Here is a 24,579-nt window from a genome sequence, read left to right as displayed (position 1 = left end):
TTCTCTGTCTTCCAGCATGAGATGGACTGCATGGTGGATCAGTACGAGCTGCAGGCCACTTTCCTGTACCTTGACAATGTCACCATCTGTGGCCACGACCTGCAGGACCATGATGCCAACCTTCAAAAATTCCTCTAAACTGCCAAGCTCCTCAATCTCATGTACAATAAGGTCAAGTGTGTATTTCGCACAACCTGCTTCACTTGATGTCCTGTCATTGAGAACGAAGCTATTGGCCCCGACCCTGACTGCATGTGCCCACTCCTGGAACTCTCCCTCCTCAACAGCCTTAAGGCCCTGAAAGGTGCCTGGACTTATTCTCTTACTATGCCCAGTGGTCCCTAACTATGCAGACAAGGCCCACCCCCTTCGTCAAATCTACCTTCAGCTGCATCAGGTCAGATATTGCCAAATCCACGATGCTTACAGTGGATGAATCCACCCCGTTCCAGATGGAGAGTGATGCATCAGACTTTTGGCTCTGGCTGCTACGCTTAGCCAGGCGAACTAGTTGCTTTCTTTTCCCGTACCCTCCAGGCCCTGAAATTCGACACTCCTCTTTCGAGAAGGAGGCCCAAATCATTTTCAAGGCAGTGTGGCACTGAAAACAAGACCTGGCCAGTAAACGATTTACCCTGAAAACACGACCTGGCCAGTAAACGATTTACCCTGAAAACACGACCTGGCCAGTAAACGATTTACCCTGAAAACACGACCTGGCCAGTAAACGATTTACCCTGAAAACACGACCTGGCCAGTAAACGATTTACCCTGAAAACACGACCTGGCCAGTAAACGTTTTACCCTGCTAACTGACTGACGTGCAGTTGTTTTCAGGTTCCAAAAATCAGCAACAGGGTAAAATCAAGAATGACAAGATATTGAGGTGGAGAATCGAACTGTCCACCTACAATTACGATATCGTGTACAAGCCCGGGAAACTCAATGAGCCACCTGATGCCCTATCTCATGGGACCTGTGCCAGTGCAGATTGACTGTATACAAGCCCTTCACAATGATATCTGCCACCCCGGAGTTACCAAGTCTTTCACTTCGTCAAAGCACACAACCTGCTGTACTTTATTGAAGAGATCAGATCAATGACCAAAAACTGCCAGGTCTGTGTATGGTCCAAACCACACTTCTATTGGCTAGACAGAGTGCAGTTGATAAAGGCCACTTGCCCCTTTGAACTCCTGAGTTCAAAGGACCCCTGCTCTCAATGGGCCTTCCTCAAGGTTATTGATGAGTATCCCATTTTCCGTTTGCCATCCCCTGCTCTGACACGACAGTTGCCACAATCATCAAGTCACTTCACTCTACTCAGCTTCCCCAGCTATGTTCATGGACATCAGGGGACCTCTTTCATGCGTGACAAACTGTGCCAGTACCTGCTGGCCGGAGGCATTCCCCCAGGGGAATGAGCAGATGGAAATGGAAAATGTCATGGTCTGGAAGGCCATTCTTCTAGCTCTGCAGTCAAGGTGCCTTCCAGTCTCCCACTGGCAAAAGGTCCACCCAGAAGCGTTCCACTCCATCAGGTCCCTCCTATGTACGAATGCCGCACCACATGAATGTATGTTTTTCTTTCCAAGGAAATATGAGACAGGGACCACATTGCCCAGGGCCAGCCCTGCTTCAGAAACATGTGAGGAGCTATAAGTCTGACCATCTGGTCAAAAGGGTCAAGCCTCCATGTCAACCCCCAATACGTCTACAAAATGTACCCTGATGGGCATGAGGACACTGTCTCCATTAGGGATCTGGTGCCCTCTGGCGCTCTGGAGACCTTCACTATTGGCTCCACACCCCCCTCACCCCTAGTCACCCACGATGCACCAAGGCCATGACACATGACCTCATCCCAAACAGAGGACATGCTAGACTCGCCGCCACATACCCGCCAGCCCAACGCTGACAATTGCACACCGACGTCCTAGACTGCCAGGACCCCACCACTGCTCCATAATCACAGCTGGTATTACCACAGTCACAGTGAGAAACCAGACCACCTGAAAGTCTTAATCTGTATCTGTATCCTCACTACTTTACCCCACCAGACCAGGGGTGAATGTGGTAAATAACTGAATGCTATCTATTTTGGCACACCCATTGGCCGACTGTACCCGTGGCGCTTCCTACAGGCTCCTGAATAAAGGTGACTCTTCCAGTGTCCCCTCCCCAGTGCAGGACAGTTGAGCAGCATGGATGTGCCTTTGTTCTATAGAAAATAAAAGCCTATCAATTTGCTCAACTTCAGTCTTGTGGAGTCATTGATGGTGCATCAAAGAGGCGGTGTCTTAAAAAATCAGCCTCTATCCTCAAGGATCCCCACCACCCATCATGTAAAAGGTACAGGAGCCTAAAGACAAGCATTCAACGGCACAAGGACAGCTTCTTCCCCGCTGCCAGCTGATTCCTGAATGATCAATGAAAGCAAAGAGACTGCTTGACTTTGACTTTTCGTGCACTATTTTTATTTATTTATTGTAAGGTGGTTTATATGAATGTTTACACTGTGATGCTGCCACGTAGCAATGAATTTCGTGCCTTATTTGTGACAATAATCCTGATACTGTCCATTAACCTAAACCAAGTCCTTTTAGTCTGAGATAAATGTAGGACCTATTTGCAGACTTTCTGTGGTTGGGTGAGGATTGCATATCTTCAGAATATTTATCTGTGAAATTTCCCAGTTTGTGCAGAGAATCTAAAAATAAGACATGTGATAATACAATGGAATCAAAGTAAAACCTGCTGTAATGGAAATGAGATTTTTAAAAACTTGCTACGTTTGGGAAGAACTAAAGCTCAGTCACGTAATAGTTTGGGAATGTATATTTAGCGAAGGCTGACAGACAGCATGTTTCCGACAGCTGGGGTAATGTATCAACAGGACAGGCTTTGAACAACACCTTCATTCCTTTTCTTTCCTTCCATCCAAATAATCCTTGATGACTTTCAAAATTCAATTATTTTAAAAGATATCAAAGGATGTATTCCTATTAGTGACAAAACAAGGATGGTGCAAATTCATTTTCCATGTCATATTCCATCAGTTTTACAAAAACTGGTAGGAATTATCTATTTATAAGTTTCAGAGATACTTGGAGAAGGCGATGTATAAGGACATTCAAAAGGGAAATGTAATATTTTTAATGCATCAAGGATATGCAACAGGCACCAGAAATATCACTTCCCAGTGGATTCCAACAAGAAAGTCTCCAACTTAAGTACCTTCTTTATGGGCCTCTATGTAAGAATGGAGAACCGTGATAATGAAGGGTTTAAAATCTACAATTACATTGTCAGCATAATCCAGGAGGTGTGGGGTCCTTAGTAAGATAAGTGAAACGAAGAACAAAGGAACCAAATGAATTTGTACCAAATCGCTGTAAAAATGCCCCTTCTTCACCTCCCTTTTCCCTGTAGAGGTTTGTTCATTTGGCTTCGTCTGCTGCTGAACAGTTAGATCAACGGAGTCTCACATGAGTGATGCCAAGCTTTCTGGATGACTGATTTCATGAAAACTAATCATGTAGTCATCATGAAGATCAAATATTTCATCAGTAATTACAAGAAAAACCAATTTGATAAGATTGCGTGAGGCAGCAAACTGGATATAATGAATGAATGAGAAACTATTTCATTGTCATGTCCAGGTAGGAAAATAATTCTTTTTTTTTCCCTTTTGTTAAGTGCTAATGAAACATTACTGTTCAAATGTCATAACTTTCTAAAACATGATTTCACATTCATTTTAAAATATAATTGCCAGAGAAATCTTCAAGTAAATGAAAATAGAAAAACAAAAGTTGAATTAATGCTAGGAACCCATTAGATTGTATGGAAAGAAAAAGATCAGCATTTATATAGCACGTATCCCATTGGTTTCAGGATCTCAAGGTAAGTATAAGTGGCAATGTCCTTCTGAAGTGTCCTCATTGTTTGAAATCAGTCATCCAAATTATCCACAACAGACTCTCGCAAATAGCTGTCCTCGACAGGCTGCTTTTGTGATTTTGTTTGAAGGGTAAATGTTGATCAAAACACTAAAGTTAAGTCCTTACTACTTTGGAAATTGTTCGTTTCACTTGCTGAGTTATTGGAAAATAGTTGGTTATTTAAGCCAAAAAATATCTTATTGGACAAAACAATGCAATGAGATACAAGCAGAAATTACCTGCTACTGGATAAGCGGTGAGGTTCCCTCAGAGACAGAAAACCTCTGAAAGATTCTGTACTAAAACCATGCATCAACAACATACAGAATGCAATGAATTACTGTTGCAAATCTCTGAGTAGTACCATTAGGCCCTGCATGTTATGGGATGAAATATTTTAACTCTGTCTTAGAGATCAGATAGGGCCCTTATGAAACTCCCACACAGCAGGCATTGTTTCTGCATTGCAGCACTCCCTTTGCATTAAAGAGCTGGCCTGCCAAACTGGATTCCAGTCTCTGGACTGAAACTCAAATCCAGGGACTCCAGGTTCAAATGTTAAACCTGCTTTTCACTGAACTACACCTGATATAGCAGAAAATGTCAAACAAGCTGCAAAATGGTTTAGAAGCAGAGTAGCTTGTACAACTACAGGATTTCCTGCCAAGCTGCAAGTGCTGTAGTTCTCCTCGCTTTGTTTTATTATAATGACATGACTATGTCCACCTCCTGTTATTCCTAAATAAGCCATGTACACTCGTTTAGTATTTGTCTTCTTCTATGTTGAAATTAAAAGTACATGATCAAAACACACAACTAAAATAAAAGCAAATAACACTTGAGGGCTCAGATTGCAGATAAAGAAATAAAATATTAATATTTCAGATATTAATATTTCAGTTCAATAAGGATCTGAAACATTTCAACCTGAAACATTAGTTCTATCTCTCTCTCTGCAGTTGCTGCCTGATCTCGAAGGTACTTCTGGATATTAGCACTGCAAATTTCCCAAATCTTCAATGTGGTTTTCTTCTTTCAATCAAATGAATTCTCTTGCAGGATTTCAAGAGTTAGAATGACCTTTGCTTTCTTTAATAAACTAAAGGCTTTTTAAAATCTAATATATTATCCTGTATTCATTTAAAATTTGATTTCACCCTGTGATGGATTATATCATATTTTATATTGTATATAGATATTTTTTTTGAGGAGATAGATTGTGGGAGTATTGTGGGTCACAAACAAACACAAACACTTCACAAAACAGATCTCATTTAAAATGCCAGAGCTCTGCTCAAGCCAGACAGTCCAGGCTCTGGGTGCCTTTGCAAAAACTTTGAAGAATGCCTATAAGGACTTTACAAGTAGGTGGTAATTGGACATGGTGCGGTGTAATGGATTATAGTTTTGAACAAACTCAGAATTTTGGGTCCGATGCTGGAATCTGTTTGGATGCAGTTTGCTGTTCTAAGAAGGTCATGTGGTCTTGCCAGCAGAGAGAGTAGACCAGACAGGCTTTCTCTAAGAGAGAGAGAGAGAGAACTGTTTTTTGCAGTCATGGCAAGATGGGAGCTTGGTGAAATCCCATTTTGAAGACGGGTTGTAAGTTCTGAGTTGAGCCTGTTGAAAACCCTTGCGGTTCTTACAAGAGAAAATGGCTGGCTAGAGTGTTTCACCTGAAATAAGTGAAACTAAAGGAACTCTGGTGACCAGCAGAAGAAGAGGTTATCATTTGGAAAACCCTGATGGGACAAATTTCTTCAGCAAGACACTGAAGTACAGATGGAAATGAATCAGTTTGTGTGTGTTCAATGAATAATGAATATCTCTCTGAAACTGACAAGAACCTTCCTGAGTGGAAACCATTTAACCACTTCCACCAGAGCCTGGTGAAAATTCATAAATGTTAAATTCTGTGCATAGTATAAGAATTGCCTGAACTTGGAGGAATAAAAAGTGAGATTGGACTGTGAATCAAAGAACTTTTCTGAACTTATACACACATTACATACATGTGCGCTTTGAAATTAGAAGGGGTTAAGTTAAGTTAATAGTAATAAGTTAAAGTGTGATTTTGTTTTCATGTTTAAAGATAATTAAAAACTACTTTTGCTTAAGTATCCTTTTTTTCCTGGTGAATTTCTATTGCTGCTGGGTTTTGGGGTCCTCTGGGGCCATAACAACTCTCTCACTTTTTTTTCCAAAGCAACAATAAACAAAGTCTTAAAACTTTATATCTATTCTCAGGAGGACCTTGCCTGGCACAAACATTTTGCTTTGACAGGGTCTTCGCATGGGAATATTTCATTGCTAATAACTTTCTCCATAACTCGTAGTTTAGAAGATCCTCATTAGAAACAGTTTTTCTTAAGGATAATCTCTAGAAATGTAAATTTGGTGGCAAAGAGAATACTCGAGAAGAATTATGTTCAAAAAGTAGTTTTGCTTAGGGTTGGATTTAAAAGTTTATAGGTAGATGAATTTTTACATTAATTTTAGTATCCATTAATCAGATTCTTTTGTGATATTAGTGTAATTATTTGATGCAGAGAACTGTGGAAGCTAACAGCACAGAAGGAGGCGCATAAGTCAGTCATGGCTGTGCAATTATTTGTTGGTGGAATCCACACCCATTCAGACTAAATACTACCTGGGGAAAGTAATATCACAATAACTATATTTTGGGCAAGAATAAGTGAGAGTCTGCTTACCCTTTCAGTACAAACATAGAAGATCAAACCTGAAACATTTCACTTTCCTATATTCTTCATTATCTTTAGTCAATCGAATCTATCAATCCCAGATTTAAAACTTCAAAGCAAGTCCCATTACCTATGCTGTTTGTCCAGCAGAGTTTCAAGTGTCCATCACCTTGTGTGTGTAGAAGCATTTCCGAATGCATTGGCTAAATGTAATAGCCCTAATCTTTAGATTCTGCCCTCTAATCTGAGACTTGTCAACCAGCATAAAACATTATTTTTGGTCTGCCTTACTATCTTGAATTTACCAATCAAATCCTCTATTCATTTAAATTCAATGGATTCCAAGCCTGGTGTTTGTAGCAGTGAAAGAAACCCAGGTATCATTCGGGCACAGTATGCAAAAGTGCTGGAGAAACTCAGCAGGTCATGCAGTATCTGTAGAAGTCAAAAGGCAGTTGAAGGTTCTAGCCCGAGCCCTTCAGGCAGCCGAATAATAAGGTGGGTTGAGAGAAGAGGAGAGAATGATTTTATAAATCACCAAGGCAAAACTGTCTCAAAGAAGAGGGCATGCATGTAAGGAGATGGGGAGGACATTTAAGGGAAGTCGAAGCGCAGGCATTTTACACAGGAAGTGTTAGGCACCTGGAGTCATAGTTCTACCAGATACATTCATATCATTTAAGAAGCTTTGGGATGAACGCATGAATAAGAAGGAATGGAGGGATATCAACCAGGCGTGAGCACTAGAGCTTTGATTTGGGCATCATGCTCGGCACAGTGAAGAGCCTGCATTGTATGGAAAAGTGCAGAAAGGAAAATGCATTGGCTGATGGGATTGCTGATTAACCTCTTTCTGTGCTGGAACTGTTCAATGTTTAACTCTCACTTGGCCATTGGCATACTTTAGGGGAGGATTGAACATTAAATTTATCCCATTTACCTTGGTCTTGAACACCCAGAATTTGGACTGCTTACCCAGATACATCAGATAATAATGCGGTACTCAATTAGTATTAAATTAAATAAGTGAAGCTACCTTGTGATATCTTCCTTTGATCCCATTTTCATTCTCTGGTGAATGTGGTCGATATGTATATACTGTTCTGTATCTAAGTGGCTGGTCCATCCACTGATGACTCGATCCCCTGTAACCTCTCCCCCTGTGACCTGGCCATAAAGGCCAAAGTCCCTACCCCCTTCCATTCATTCGAGCACATAGAGTATTAAATTGATTCGCACTATCAATAACTCCAAAGGCTGAGTGAGGAACGATATGCTTTAATACACATTAGATTTCAGCTAGCCTAACTCCATGTGCTCAAGTGAATGGAAGTGGGGAGGGAGGTCGATTTTTATGGCCTGGTCACAGGGGGAGGGGTTAGAGCAGATCGAGTCATCAGTGGACAGGCCAGCCACTTAAGCACAGAACACCAACTGGACAGTATATACATATCACTACAAGTACACTTTAAGCTCTTGCATATCATGGAAAAGAGGGTGCTTACTCGAGATGTTATAGAAAAGAATATCCATTCATGCTAATACACTGAAACCTAATTAGAATGTGATTCGTTAATCCGCGGAATCGCTTATAGCGCAAGTGTCTGTGGATCCCAAACTTTGCAAATAAGTTGATTAAAATTCCGAATGCCAATATTAAAAGAATGCGCTTGCTTTCTTTCATTGAAATTGTTAGTTATAGACAGCGGATCCTTCGAAAACTGGTAATATTTGGGTTTGATTATCTGTGGGCACTCTGACATATATGCATCTGTTCCACAACTCGGCTGTAACGTGTTATGAAATCTTGGACCCCAACTACCGCGTTCTAACGAGGTTTTACTGTACCATACACTAGCAGATAGTGTGCAGTAGAAGATTTAGTCTTCAATGGCCATCATGCAAGCTACTGATGATTTTTTTATAAGGTTGCAAAAGAGCCTTCTGCAGGATCAGTAAAAGTCACCATAACCTCAGCACAAAGCTGAGCAGCAGTAAGAATTCAAGAATCCAGTCCTTACACTTAACAACTCCAATCGCAGCACGAACTTTGGCATCACCCATGGTTCAATCTACAGGGTATACAAGGTAGCACAAACTAAGTGTCAGTTTGCTTTGCTAAGAGGGATGCTTCACCTGGCTAAGCTAGCAATCTAGTGAAAAAGCCAATAAACTGCAAAATGCAAGTTCACAGGGATAAATGTACTTCTAGGTCAATTCATCTCAAACAATCCACCTCCGGTTCATCATGCTAAATGTGTGACATGCCAGAGCAATGGATTGTCCTTCACCTTCCAAGTGTGAGGAATTTGACTCCAGAGCAGAGACCGCCTCCCACACCCCCTCCCCCTCCAGACACCCCCAATGTCACTTAAGATCAGCACAGTGTACGAGAAAGAAAGTAGTCAGCACTTTAATTTATGATGAGCCAATATTGGTAGGAAATTTCTTCCCCTCTTCCATCAGATTCCTGAATGATCAATGAACCAAAGACTCTGTCTTATTTTGACTTTTCATACAATATTTTTATTTATTTTTTTGTCAGGTGGTTTATATGAATGATTGTACTGTAATGAATTTTGTGACCTGTTCCTGACAATAAATTCTAATTCTAATTCTGAAATGACAGGCTTGGAAAGAAAGTTATGTTGCTTTCACACTTGTTTCCTAACTCAAAAACTGAATTGGACTGCAGCAATCCTTGTCAAATCCAGGTTGTTCATGTGCAAATTCATGTTCAGCTTTATCGTCTTCTGACTGAATAGACCAGACAAAACAGCATTTCTCCGGACAACAGTTTGCACAAACATAATACACAACAGTCACATTTCATACGATCACATGATAAAGAAATATCAAGTCCACTCCGCAACTCCACCGTGAGCTAAACTGTTCTCAAACCTTGTTCCAAATTCCGTCCCATATCTCTTGATTCCTTGACTAATACTTAAAGATATAAAGATGCATTATAAATTAAATATCTATAAATATTTGGAATAACTTTTTCAGTTGCAGGATATCATTCCTCGATCTCACAGCCTGTGGGATTTCCCACCCGGGCAGCCCTGATTTTGATGCTTCTGTACCTGCTTTATGATGGTGGTGGGTCAAAGATACTGTGTGCTGGATGGAAAGGACCCTCAATAATTCTTATTGAGTCTCATTTAAGTGACACCCCCCCACCCCTCCTACTCCCCATCACCAGTGAATGCTTTCTCAAACAGATTAATTGAACAATGTGGCTTTATCTATCTCTCAAACCTCTACTAAAACAAAAAAAAACATGTTAACAAGCCAAGCATGAATGAATGTAATTTGTCAGTTCAATATTGGAGCCATCCCTGACCCAGTACATCATTATCCACTGAAAACAGAAAGAGCAACAATAAGATAACAGGGAAAAGGTCTCTGGCATAGAAGATATTTAATTAGTATCTGCATATATATTAAGCAAGGCAGTAGCTTTCTTGGGGACTAGACATAGCCCATACCTTATAATCATTCTGGCTGTAAAAACAAATGTCTTTGATTTTCTCACATTTCTTGTGTACCTGAGTGCAGAATATGAGAAACAGAATTCGAAGGAAGAACTGAATCATAAATGTAGACTTAACTCTCAATGAGTTAGTCTCTGTGAAATGTACTGTGGTTTCATTGGTGGGGAAAAAGCTCTGATCTGTTAAAACACTGCATACAGCACAAGCTTCCAGATGGTCAGTGAGAGAGTATACCCATTTGCAAATAGGCCACCACAGTGAAACCACTAACAGAGCTACTGCCACACAACTCATGTAACCTGACTTCACTCCTACGCTCTAGTACTGCATGTGTGGAGTTTGCATGTTCTCGTTGTAACCTCATGGGCTTTCTTCGGATGCACTGGTTTCTCCTAAATCATAAAGAACGGCCATTGCTAGGTTAAATGGTCACTGTGGATTGACCTGAATGTGTGGTGTGTGCTGGAATCTAGAGGGCATTGATCGAAATGCAGGGAGAAGAAAATCAGCATAAAATGGTTGTGATCTTCACTGTGGACTCATTGGGTTGATGGATCTGTTTCCAAGTTGTATGATTCTGTGATAACACCCTGTCATGTCTTAAATCCTGGGAGTTTAATATGATTAGCAAATTCACTCCACCTCCAATTTCTGAGGGCACTTTATGTGATTTATATCAGTACTTCCAGTTTCACGATCATGTTACAGAAGTTTTATCTGCCATATTGGTTACATTGATGGAAAAAAAAACTTCATTCTTTTTTTTTGTGTACCATTTTCTTTGACAAATCAAATATTTTTGCTTTGTTTTTGTGCCATATTTCTTTAAAAAGCATAAATAACAGACATGGTTGTAATCTATTGAAAAGTTGTCCAATTTAAATCTTTGCATAATATAAATAGAACGTGGTGAGAGAGGGAGCTGTGCAAGTTTGTCAGTTAAGAGAACCTTGTAAAGGCCCATTAAATCTGTTTCCAAAAATGCATTGTGAAGCTCAACTTTTCCAAGAGGATTTTAGTGATCATGAATATTGGGAGCTTGGAATGAATGGGTGAGAATCACTACTCTAGACCCAATTGTTATTGAAATATTTTGTTTGAGAAAAATTGTCATTTGGCGCATTTTCTTTGGAGTTATGAAACCCTGCACATAACGAGTCAATGAGGAACAATTAAAAAAGTAGTTTTCAATCTTTTTCTTTCCACCCACATCCCACCTTAAGCAATCCCTTACTATGGTGCAGGGGTATGTGAGTGGAAAGAAAAATGTTGAGAACCATTGGTCTAAAGTTAAAAAAGTTTGTGGTCCTGATGGAATGCATTCTAGGGTACGGAAATATTTACATTTAAAATTTAGATATACAGCACAGTAACAGGCCATTTTGGTCAACAATTTACACAATTAATCTACACCCCCTGTACATTTTTGAAGGGTGGTAGAAAACCTGAGCTCTCGGGGAAAATCTATGCAGATACAGGGAGAATATACAAACTCCCAGTCCAAATCGCTGGCACGGTAAAGGCGTTGCACTAACCGTTATGCTAACCATGCCACCAACCATACTGCTGGAAAATGTTATTTTAGGGGCTTTGGTGATTATTTACTAAATTTCTCTGGACTATGGGCAGGTCCCGGCAGATAGGAAGATGGTGAATGTTATGATCTTTTGCCTACATCCTTTTTTAAAGAAATGTATATAGGCAAAAGGCAGTTTTGCCAGTTTGTTTAACATCCATAGTAGGTAAAATTCTTTAAGTTATCATAAAAGAAAAAATAGCAAGACATCTGCAACAAAATGGATCTATCAGGCAGACGCAGCACAGATTCAGCAAAGGCAGGCCCTGTTTGACAAATTTACTGGAGTTCTTTGAGGTATAATGAGTGTGGTGGATAGAGGGGAGCATGTGAGTGTTGCTTACTTGGATATCTAGAAGTGTTAGATAAAGTGCCCCATAAAGGCGTACAAAAGATAAGGATGCATGGAGTTGGGGTGATATGTTAACATGGATAGAGGATTGGTTAACCAATAGAAAGCAGAGATTTGGGATGCAGGGGTGTTTTTCTGCTTGCCAATCAGTGGTGAGCGGGGTGACGCAAAGATTGGTGCTGGGCTCACAACTATTCATGGCATACATTAATGACGTGGAAGAGGGGACAGGGTGTAGTGTATCCAAATTTGTTTATGACACTAAATTGAGTGGAAAAGCAAATTGTGCAGAGGATTGAGAGAATCTGCAGAGAGATATAGGTAGGTTAAGTTTGTGGGCAAATGTCTGGCAGATGGAGTACAATGTTGGTAAATGTGAGGTTATCCACTCTGGATGGAAAAATCTTAAATCAAATTATTATTTAAATGGAAATTGATTACAGCATACTGCCATGCCAGGGTCAGTGCCAAGGGGGGGGGGGTGATTCTTGAGCATGCCCCCCCTTGCAAGGTATGGTGACCTCATTCACTCGTAACCATCGCTTGTCGTCAGACCTGCCTCTGCCCGCATCACTAGTATGAGTCAAGCATCACTAGCGTCTAGCTTGACGCACACCATTTACTCTCCACACAACAAAAGCAGCACTTTCGGCTGCAACATCAGAGGGACAGAAGAGGTTTACGTCCATTCAGCAGGTAGCCCACCACCAGCAACCCTCCATCTGAGCCATTTACAACAGTCGGACTGTGCCCCCTCCCCCTGATTACCCTAATGCCATCCTCTAACACTCATTCTGGCACCGACCTTGTGCTGTGCAGAAGGACTTGGGAGTGCTGTGCATGATGCACCAAAGGTTGGTTTGCAGGTGCAGAAGGCTATTGAGAAGGTAAATGGAATGTTGATCTTCATAGCTAGAGGGACTGAATTTAGGAGCAGGGAGGTTATGCTACAACTATACAAGGTAATGGTGAGGCCCTATCTGGACTATTGCATACAGTTCTGGTCTCCTTACATGAGGAAGGATGTACTGGCTTTGGAGGCAATCCAGAAAAGGTTCACCAGGTTCATTTCAGAGATGAGGGGATTATTTGAATTTAGAGGAAAGAGAGTGGATCTGATAGAAAAGTATACAATGATAAAAGGCATAGATAAGAGGTAGATAAATTGTTCTTATTGGTGGAGAGGGGACGAGTAGAACTAGAGGGCACAGCCTCAAGATCCAGGGAAGTTGATTTAGGACTAAGGTGAGAGGCAACCGTTTTTCCCAGAGGGTGGTGAATCTGTGGAATTCACTGCCCATTGAAGCAGTGGAAGCTACCTCAGTAAATATATTTCAGACAAGGTTGGATAGATTTTTACAAAGTAGGGGAATTAAGGGATATGAGGAAAAAGCAGATGGGTGGAGATGGGGCTATCATCAGATCAGCCATAATCATATTGAATGACAGAGCAGGCTCGATGGGACAGATGGCCAACTCCTAACTCTTATGTTCTTGTGGTCTCTCCAATGATGTTTCTGAAAGGTATGTAAATGACGCCAAAATCATCAGTAAATCAAAGGAAACAGGTAAGCATTCAACGGGTAGCCACAGATAAAAGGAGGTTTTAGATATATATTTTGTTCCTCCAGTCATAGATGGTGGGAATGGGAGCCAAAGCAGGGGAATGTTCCTCTTGCAGAGTGTGGATACTGGAGCTGCTCAGTCATTGTTATTGGAGAATGTTTTAACACTTGATCAAAAGACTGAAACCGAGGAGACGATTTTGATTAGAGATGTTGGAGGTGAGGTAGAGTCAATATCTCTTCACAACATAGTACTGAATTCAGAATTAGTTAAAGGACCTGTTATAGTAGGAGCAATTTCAAAGTTACCTATGCAAGAAGTTTCATTTTTATTAGGGAATGATTTAGCAAAGGATAAAGTTGGATCAGTTTTGAGATTAACAAGTAGGCCTAGGATGGATGAGGTGGAAGAGAATTGTGACATATATCCTACGTGTGTAGTAACAAGGTCGGTGTCTAAGAAATTATTCAGTGATGAAGAAGATACAATTGATAGACATTTGCCCAGTGCTTCTGAAATGGTTTTGAAGAGCAGGGTCATTGTGAGAGTGAGGATTTCTCTTTGTCAAGGAAAGAGTTAATTCAGCAACAGAAAATAGATACAGATCTTATAGACTTAAGGTTCAAAGCAGTAAGTGAACAGAAGATTAAATAAATGACGTGAAGGGTGAATTGTTGATGAGGAAATGGAAACTTCTTAATATTCACTCTGCTAATGAAGAGTGGGTGGTGTTTCATCAGGCGGTCATTCCTAGAATTTTAAATATAGCCCACATACTCCTTTGCATGTTCATCTTGGTGTAAAGAAAACCATGAATAAGATTTTGAGATGTTTTTTTCTGGCCAGGTTTGAGGAAGGATGTTGTAAATTGGTGCCGGACATGTCACTTTTGTTTGGTTGTGGGGAAACCTAACCAGGGTCCTCCAGTAGCTCCATTGCAACCTATTCCTGTTGTTGGAGAACCTTTCACTAGGGTTATTGTAGATTGTGTAGGTCCCCTGTCTAAAATTGCCTGGGAATCAGTACTTATTAATAATTATGTGTACGGCGTTAAGATTTCCAGAAGCTATACCATTAAGGAATTTTAAAGCAAAAACAGTGGTAAAGGATTTCGAAAGAATTTTTCTCAGTTTTTGGCTTATCGAAAGAGATCCAAAGTGATCAAGGATCTAATTTTATGTCTGGGTTGCTTCAGCAGTTGATTTATGAGTTGGGAATAAAACAGATCACTTCATCTACATACCATCTGAAACTCAGGGAGGTTTGGAAAGATTTAATTCTACTCTTAAAAATATGGTGAGAGCTTACTGAATGGAGAATGGGAAAGATTGGGATGAAGGTATTCATTTATTGTTATTTGCAGCAAGGGAGGCTGTGCAGGATTCATTAGGATTCAGGCCTTTTGAAATTGTAGTTGGACACCAGGTGAGAGGACCTTTAATGTTGTTAAAAAACAGTGGGTTAATGAGGATGTTCAGTTAGACTTGCTGGATTATATTTCTAAATTTAAAGATAGGCTACAAAAAGTGTAGACTTTGGCTCAAGAGAATTGAGAAATAGCCTAGGGTAAAATGAAATGTTTATTTGAAAGGAAAGCTCAAGTGAAGCGTTTTAAGACAGGAAGTAAAGTTTTAATTTTGATTCTAACACATGACAATCCTTTGAGAGCTAAATTTTCTGGACCGTACATAGTTAAGTCAAAACTGAATGATGTTAAATATGTTGTTAACACTCCAGATTGAAGGAATAAAACTCAGAGTTTGTCACATAAATATGTTGAAAGATTATTATGAGGATAAGGGTAGTGGAGAACAGTCTGCATTAGAGGTGCTAGTTGTTGTCAGGGTTGAGGAACTTGTGGATCATAAGATTATGAAAACAGAATCTTGTGAGGGTAACCATAAAGAAACCATGGTTCCTGTGCGTGTGTATAACTCAGCAATTTTGGAAAATCTGGAGGAAAAGTTAGGCCATCTTAAGTCACAAGAAAATATGCAGTTGAAAGAAGTAATTTTGAAATATGCAAATTTGTTTCCTGATGTGCCAAAAAGGACATCAGTGATTTATCATGATGTGGATGTGGGAGAGTCAAGTCCTATAAAACAACACCCATATAGAATAAATATTCAGAAGATAAAATAATGGATCAGGAGGTGGAATATATGTTGTAAATGATCTTAGACCTTTGAACTCAGATTGGAGTTCTCCTTGTGTTCTGGTACCAAACCAGATGGAACTGTGAGGTTCTGTACAGATTACAGGAAGGTAATTCAGTAACTAAAACAGATGCTTATCCTATTCTGAGAATAGATGACTGTATTGATATATTTGGGAGAGCTAAATTTCTTACTAAGATGGTGTTTGTGCCTCAAGCTGAGAGAGGAAAGAATATTTCAGCTTTTATAATTCCAACTGGTTTATAAGAGTATAATGTGTTACCTTTTGACATGAAAAATGCCCCTGAAATATTCCAAAGGATGATTAATTTGGTTATCCAAGGGATGACTTGGTCATGAAAAGTGACACATGGGAAGAACATCTGAGGGAATTGGACAAATTGTTTGCAAGATTATCCAAAGCAAATTTAACTGTTAATTTAACAAAAAAGTGAATATGGAAATGATAGTGTAACATATTATACTGTCATTTACTTGGTCATGGCAAAGTTGCACCTATTCAAGCTAAGGTGAATGCAATTTCTGAATTTCCTATTCCCAATGGCAAGAAAGCAGTGAGAAGGTTTTTAGGAATAGCACAATATTACAGGAAATTTTTCTGAGGTTGCTCTTCCTTTAACCAATCTTTTGAAGAAAGGGGAGAAATTTGAGTGGTCTAAAGATTGTCAGAGAGCTGGAGGAGTCATGTGATGGAGTAGTGGCCGGTAGGAGAATACCAGCCCTCTCCAGGAAAGAAGAAATGTAGTGAAGAAAACGCAAAGTTCAAGAAACATAAAACATAACAAATAAAAGATAAAGTTGAGGAAAAAAGAAAAAAAATGGCACCCAAGAATGAAAAAGTAAAAAGAACAGGAAAAAAAAAGAAGAAAAGATGCTGGAAGAGAAAGAAGGCCTTACCTGCATGAAGAAACAGGGAGCCATCATGGAGAAGAGAGCCCACTCCCCAAGTTTGGTGACGATCCTGGAGAGTCGCGATCTCCTGACTGCAAAAATGGCTCTCTGAACCAAACAGAAGTGCACAATTATGCATGTGCGAGGAGTCGCGCATACGCAATGCGCACACTAAGGAAAAAGAAAACACTGACGGGAGGAGGGCCCAGCTTAGGAGCGAATTAACACAGTGTAACCAGTTGAGGGATGCTCTCACCTGGAAGAAGAGGAAAGTGATAGGAAAGGGAGTGATAGGAAAGAAGAACAGCAACAGGAGGCCTAACAGATAACTAGCCCAGAAGAGGACCAACAGCAAGAAGCCATGCAAAAAAACACCCAGCAAATTGAGGCAAGCAGCTCAACAAGAAAGTCAGAAGAGACACAGATACAAGGAAGAGAAATAGAAGACACAAACACAGGTACAGACACAGAAGAAGAGGAAGAAGAAGACCAAGCTCTGCACAAAGGAATAGAAGGTAAAAAAGATGGACAGTATATAGATTTTTTTTAAATTCAAGAACAAACTAGAGCATTAAAAAAATGGTTGACATTAGAATTTAGTGAAATGAAAAGAAAAATGAAAAGTATGGAAGAAAAAATGAGTAGAATAGAGCTGGTTATGACAGAAATAGGGAAAAGATTAGAAAATGTGGAAGAACGAGAAACGGCTGTAGAAATGGAAGTGAATGACTTAAGAAGAAAATTGGAAGACAGCGACAAAAAAGTTAAAGAGTCACAAGGGTTATAGCTCAGAAGATTGATATCATGGAAAACTATAGTAGGCGAAACAGCATAAAAAAAGTGGGCCTAAAGGAAGATGAAGAAGGAACAAACATGAAAGAATTTATAAAAGAATGGATCCCAAAGGTCCTGGGAATGCCAGAAATACAGGAAGGAATGGAAATAGAAAGGGCACACAGAACACTAGCCCTAAAACCACAGACACAGCAAAAACCAAAATCTGTTTTAGTAAAATTTCTGAGATACACGACAAGAGAAAATTTACTGGAGAGGGCAAGGAATAAAATTAGAGAAGACAAAAAACTATTGGAATACAAGGGTCAAAAAATATTTTTTTACCCAGACATAAGTTTTGAATTCCTAAAGAAGAGGAAGTAGTTTAACACAGCAAAATCAATACTATGGAAAAAAGGCTATAAATTTATGTTAAGATATCCAGCTGTACTTAAAATATTTATCCCGGGGGAGCAAAACAGACTGTTCTTGGATCTGGAGAAAGCAAGAGAATTTGCAGAACGCCCGCAGGACAGAAGGAGAGATGAAGAGATGTAACAAGAATGAAGAACGATGACAAACTACATATAAAGATGTAAAAATAATGTATAAGTAAGAACTAAAGAATGGAAAGAAAAGGGAAGAAAAGAAGTAAGGGGGAAAAAAGAGGGAGAGCTTTGTTATATGTGAAGATAAAAGTCTTTTCTGGAGGGGGTTGTTGGAGAGAATAACAGTCACTGCGAAATCAGCTGATGCTTGTGAGTGGGTTCGCAATCCAAATGGAGAGGGGAGTTGTGGTTGCCTGGAAAGGGACAAGGGGCAACTCAGAGAGGGGGGGGAGACATTTGGGGTTAAGGAAATTTTAGATGTGGGAGTTGTTGAAGTATTTTATATTTTAAAAGTGTTGTCATACATTGAGTTCAAAAAGGGAAAACTGAGAGATGAAAATGGGGAAAGGGGGGAAGGTGGTGGTGAGGAAATGGAAATGAGGTGTAAACAGATTGCCATGTTGAACTATATGTCTATAAATATTAACGGAATACATAACCAAATTAAATGAAAAAGGCTATTAAATTTCCTGAAAAAAGAAAGAAATAGACATAGCATTCGTGCACGAAACGCATCTAACTGAAGTGGAACATAATAAATTAAGGAGAGACTGGGTAGGCCACGTAGCAGCAGCATAATATAATTCAAAAGCCAGAGGTGTAGCTATATTAATAATTAAATATGTACCAATCAAAATAGAGGAGGAAATAACAGATCCAGCAGGGAGGTATGTAATGATAAAGTGTCAGATATATTCAGAATTCTGGAATTTGATCAATATATATGCACCTAATGAAGAGGATCAAAAGTTTATGCAAGATATTTTTTTGAAGATTGCAGGGGAATGTATTGATTGGAGGGGATTTTAACCTTAATTTGGACCCAAAGTTGGGTAAAACTGGACAATAGACTAGCAAAAGAATAAAGTGGCCAAATTTATGGTTAAATCAATGCAGGAAATGAAACTTATGGATATATGGAGGAGGCAGCACCCAAGGGAGAAGGAATACTCATATTATTTGAGTAGGAATAAAACGTACTCAAGGATTGATATGTTTTTGTTGTCAGCCCATATTCAAGGGAGAGTTAGGAAAACTGAATTTAAAGCTAAATTGTTATCTGGTCACTCACCTCTGTTATTAGCAATAGAACTGGAGGACATCCCACCAAGAACATATAGATGGAGATTAAACTCCATGCTATTTAAAAGACAGGAATTTAGAGAATTTATTGAACGCCAAATTAAAATGTACTTTGAAATAAATACAGAATCAGTGAAAGACAAATTTATATTATGGGATGCAATGAAAGCCTTCATTAGAGGGCAGATAATAAGTTATGTATCTAAGATGAAAAAGGACTACAATCGGGAAATAGAGCAGTTGGAAAGGGAAATAGTAAGTACTGAAAAAGAACTAGCAACAAGGGATGATATAACAAAAAGAAGAGAATTGGCGAACAAAAAAATAAAATACAAAACATTACAAACATATAAGGTGGAGAAGAACATAATGAAAATAAAGCAAAAGTATTACGAACTAGGAGAAAAAACAGACAAAATATTAGCCTGGCAACTTAAAACAGAACAAGCTAAAAGAACTATATTGACATCAAGGAAAAAGGACAAACAAATTACATATAACCCAACAGAGATCAATGAAAACTTTAAGGAATTCTATGAACAATTATACCAAACTGAGAACGAGGGAAGAAGACAAAATAGAAGCATTTTTAGCTAAAATTGAACTGCCAAAATTGCAAAAAGAGGAGCAAAACAACCTAATAAAACCTTTTGAAATAGAGGAAATGCAGGATATATTAAAAATGCTACCAAATAATAAAATGCCTAGAGATGATGGATTCCTAACGGAATTCTATAAAACATTTAAAGAGTAATTAATTCCTCCTCTCCTGGAAGTAATGAACCAGATAGAAGAAACACAAAACTTGCCGGTTACATGTAAGACAGAAAAAATTACAGTAATTCCAAAGGCAGGGAAGGATCCACTAACACCAGCATCATATAGACCAATATCTCTACTTAATTCAAATTATAAGATAATAGCAATATTATTAGCAAACAGATTGGCCGACTGTGTACCAAAAATAGTAAAACAAGATCAAACTGAATTTATTAAGAAAAGACGTACAGCGGATAATATCTGTAAATTTATTAATTTAATTCATGCAGTTCAAGGAAATAAGATGCCAACAGTAGCCTTTGCTTTAGACGCAGAGAAAGCCTTTGACAGGGTAGTATAGACTTATTTATTCAAAGCATTACAGAGGTTCAACCTACCAGAAAAATATATTAATTGGATTAAAGCATTATATAATGGACCATTGGCAAAGGTGACAGTAAATGGATATGTATCAAACCAATTTAAGTTAAGTAGGTCAACTAGACAGGGATGTCCACTATCTCCCTCACTGTTCGCTTTAGCAATAGAACCATTGGCAGAACTGATAAGAACAGAAAATATAATAAAAGGAATAACAATAAAGGAGAAGGAGTATAAAATCAGTTTGTTTGCAGATTACATCATAGTATAATTAACAAAACCATAAATATTAATAAAAGAACTACATAAGAAAATGAAGGAATATGGAGAAATATCGGGGTACAAGATCAACACAAATAAAAGTGAAGCGATGCCAATGAATAATGTGGATTACACAGAATTTTAAAAAGAATCACCATTTAAATAGCAAACACAAGCAATCCGATAACTAGGTATTAGATTAGATAATAATTTAAGCCACCTATACAAATTAAATTATCAACCATTAATGAAGCAATTACAGGAAGACTTAGAACATTGGAAAGAATTGCCATTAACATTGATAGGGAGGGTAAATTGCATTAAAATGAATGTCTTCTCAAGGATACAATACTTATTTCAATCGTTACCAATTCCCTTAACAGAGAAATTCTTCAAATAACTAAAGAGAATAATATGGAAATTCTTATGGAAAGGGGGAAACTGAGGATAGCGCTAGATAAATTAACAAACAAGGTGGTTTGCAGTTACTAAACTTTAAAAATTATTATAGAGCAGCATATTTAAGGTATTTATCAGATTTTTATCAGACAAGGGAAAAACCAGATTGGACTAATATAGAGCTAGATAAAATAGGGGAGAAGGTACCAGAAAGTATACTTTATAAGTGTGATGAAAAGTTAGTGCAATATAAAAGCTCACCAGTACTGCACCATTTACTCAATATATGGTTCACTTCGAAAGGAAAAAAAACAAATTACCAACTACCAAAATTATTATTGACGCAAAATCAACTAATCCCTTTTACAATAGATAACCTTTCCTTTAGAGAATGGGAGAGAAAAGGAATTAAAAGAATAGAAATTTGTTTTTTGGGAAATAATTTATTAACACTTGAACAAATGAAGTACAAATATGGAATAACTCATGGTACAATGTTTGCATACCATCAACTGAAAGCCTACTTAAAGGACAAATTGGGAAACAGACTGAGATTACCAGAAGGAAGCAGCTTTGAATATGTGATTACAGAAACAATGATAATAAAAAGATTTATAATGAACATGTACATCAAGCTGCAAGAGAAGGAAAATGATGAAATAAGATATAAACCCAAACAAAAGTGGGAAAAAGATTTAAACATAAAGATAAAAACTGAAATATGGGAAAAGTTATGCTCTGGAACTATGAAGAATACAATAAACACAAGGTTTTGCATGATACAGTATAATTGGATACACAAGTTATATATCATGCCCCAAAAGTTTTTTAAAAATGGGATCCAACATGATCAGATAGATGTTTTCGCTGTAAGAAGGAAATGAGAACAACAGTACGTGCAAGTTGGGCAAGTGAGAAAGTGAAAAAATTTTAGGAATATCTAAATCAGGTATTAAATAAAATCACAAAAAGCAACATACCAAAAATTCCAGAGATCTTTCCTCTAAGTAATATAACTAGTAAAGAATTAGGCCTCAAACTGGATGAAGCACAAAAAAGATTTATTATGATAGCCTTAGCTGTTGCAAAAAAATGTATAATGTCAACTTGGAAATCTGAAGAGAGCCTGAGAGTACAGCATTGGTACATGGAAAAAAATAACATAATTTAAAAAAAATAAAGTCACATTATTTGAACAAATTTGGGAACCGTACATGGAACACAACAGAGAGGGTTTGCCTTGGACCCCCACCCCCTAAAATGATAAAATGATAAGAAGACAAAATGACTTGATCCAGTGTGTAAAAGTAGATGACACAATTTTCTTGTTTATTTTCATTGTGTGATGAGATTGTTTAATGGTTTTATTGTATTCTATATGTTGAATGTTTAATGGGTTTGGAGGGGGGTGGGAAGGGGGAAAGGAAGGTAGGGGGGAAAAAGGGGAGAAAATGCCACTGTGTGGAGCTGTCTGAGGGCAAAGACCATGTCAGTAGTTCCTCTGTTTGCGCGAAAGCCGCACTGTGATTCTGGGAGAATATTCTCGGCGACACTAGGTATTATTCTATTTAGTAGAATCCTAGCGAAGATTTTGCCTGCAATGGAGAGCAACGTGATTCCCCTGTAGTTTGAGCAGTCTGATTTCTCGCCTTTGTTTTTGTACAGGGTGATGATGGTGGCATCACGAAGATCCTGAGGCAGTTTACCTTGGTCCCAACAAAGCTTGAAAAACTCATGCAGTTTGGCATGCAGAGTTTTGCCGCCAGCCTTCCAGACTTCTGGGGGGATTCCATCCATACCTGCTGCTTTGCCACTTTTCAGTTGTTCGATTGCCATATATGTCTCATCCAGGGTAGGAACCTCATCCAGCTCTAGCCTTAGGGGCTGTTGAGGGAGCTGGAGCAGGGCGGAATCTTGGACTGAGCGGTTGGCACTGAAAAGAGATTGGAAGTGTTCTGACCATCGGTTGAGGATGGAGATCTTGTCGCTGAGGAGGACTTTTCCGTCTGAGCTGCGCAGCGGGCTTTGGACTTGGGGTGAGGGGCCGTACACAGCCTTTAGAGCCTCGTAGAAACCCCTGAAGTCGCCAATGTCCGCGCTGAGCTGGGTTCGTTTGGCGAGGCTAGTCCACCACTCATTTTGGATCTCCCGGAGTTTGCGCTGAAGATGGCTGCATGCGCGACGGAAGGCTTTTTTCTTCTCTGGACAGGACGGATTTGTAAGGTGAGCACATCTCCATCGGGCACACAAAACTCAAAACGGTCAACCAGTTTACCTATCTCGGCTGCACCATTTCATCAGATGCAAGGATCGACAATGTGATAGACAACAGACTCGCCAAGGCAAATAGCGCCTTTGGAAGACTACACAAAAGAGTCTGGAAAAACAACCAACTGAAAAACCTCACAAAGATAAGCGTATACAGAGCCGTTGTCATACCCACACTCCTGTTCGGCTCCGAATCATGGGTCCTCTACCGGCACCACCTACGGCTCCTAGAACGCTTCCACCAGCGTTGTCTCCGCTCCATCCTCAACATCCATTGGAGCGCTTACATCCCTAACATCGAAGTACTCGAGATGGCAGAGGTCGACAGCATCGAGTCCACGCTGCTGAAGATCCAGCTGCGCTGGATGGGTCACGTCTCCAGAATGGAGGACCATCACCTTCCCAAGATCGTGTTATATGGCGAGCTCTCCACTGGCCACCGTGACAGAGGTGCACCAAAGAAAAGGTACAAGGACTGCCTAAAGAAATCTCTTGGTGCCTGCCACATTGACCACCGCCAGTGGGCTGATATCGCCTCAAACCGTGCATCTTGGCGCCTCACAGTTTGGCGGGCAGCAACCTCCTTTGAAGAAGACCGCAGAGCCTACCTCACTGACAAAAGGCAAAGGAGGAAAAACCCAACACCCATCCCCAACCAACCAATTTTCCCCTGCAACCGCTGCAATCGTGTCTGCCTGTCCCGCATCGGACTTGTCAGCCACAAACGAGTCTGCAGCTGACGTGGACTTTTTACCCCCTCCATAAATCTTCGTCCGCGAAGCCAAGCCAAAGGAAAAAAAAAAAATATTTGAGGGAAAAGTTTGTATGTATTTTGATTGATATGGTTCACAGTGTGAAAAATAAAAAAATAAAAAATAAAAATTAAAAAATTATTGTCAGAGAGCTTCAGAAAATTTAAAGGAGATGCTATGCATTTGCCCTGTTTTAAAATCTTCTGATTTTGACAGACCTTTTTCTTTAGCATGGACGCCAGTGAGGGAGCAGCAGGTGCAGTTACAAAAACATGATGAAATTGATCATCCAGTTGCTACTTTTCAAAAAAGATTCAATATTCATAAAAGGAACTATTTCACTATTGAGCAAGAACTTTTGTCTATAATACTTGCTTTGCAGAATTTTGATCTATATCTTGGTACCTCTCATGAACCAATTGTGATATTTACTGACCACAGTCCTCTGGTGTTTTGAATAAAATGAAGAAGAAAAACAGAAGATTGTTAAACTGGAGTTTAATATTATAAGAATATAATCTGCAAAATAATCATATCAGAGGTACAAACAATGTGATGGCAGATTGTTTGTCAAGATGTTAAAATTGAT

The sequence above is a fragment of the Narcine bancroftii genome, chromosome 7 (genome assembly GCF_036971445.1).
Source record: "Narcine bancroftii isolate sNarBan1 chromosome 7, sNarBan1.hap1, whole genome shotgun sequence".
NCBI lineage: Eukaryota > Metazoa > Chordata > Chondrichthyes > Torpediniformes > Narcinidae > Narcine > Narcine bancroftii.
Note: the sequence above shows the minus strand (reverse complement) of the source record.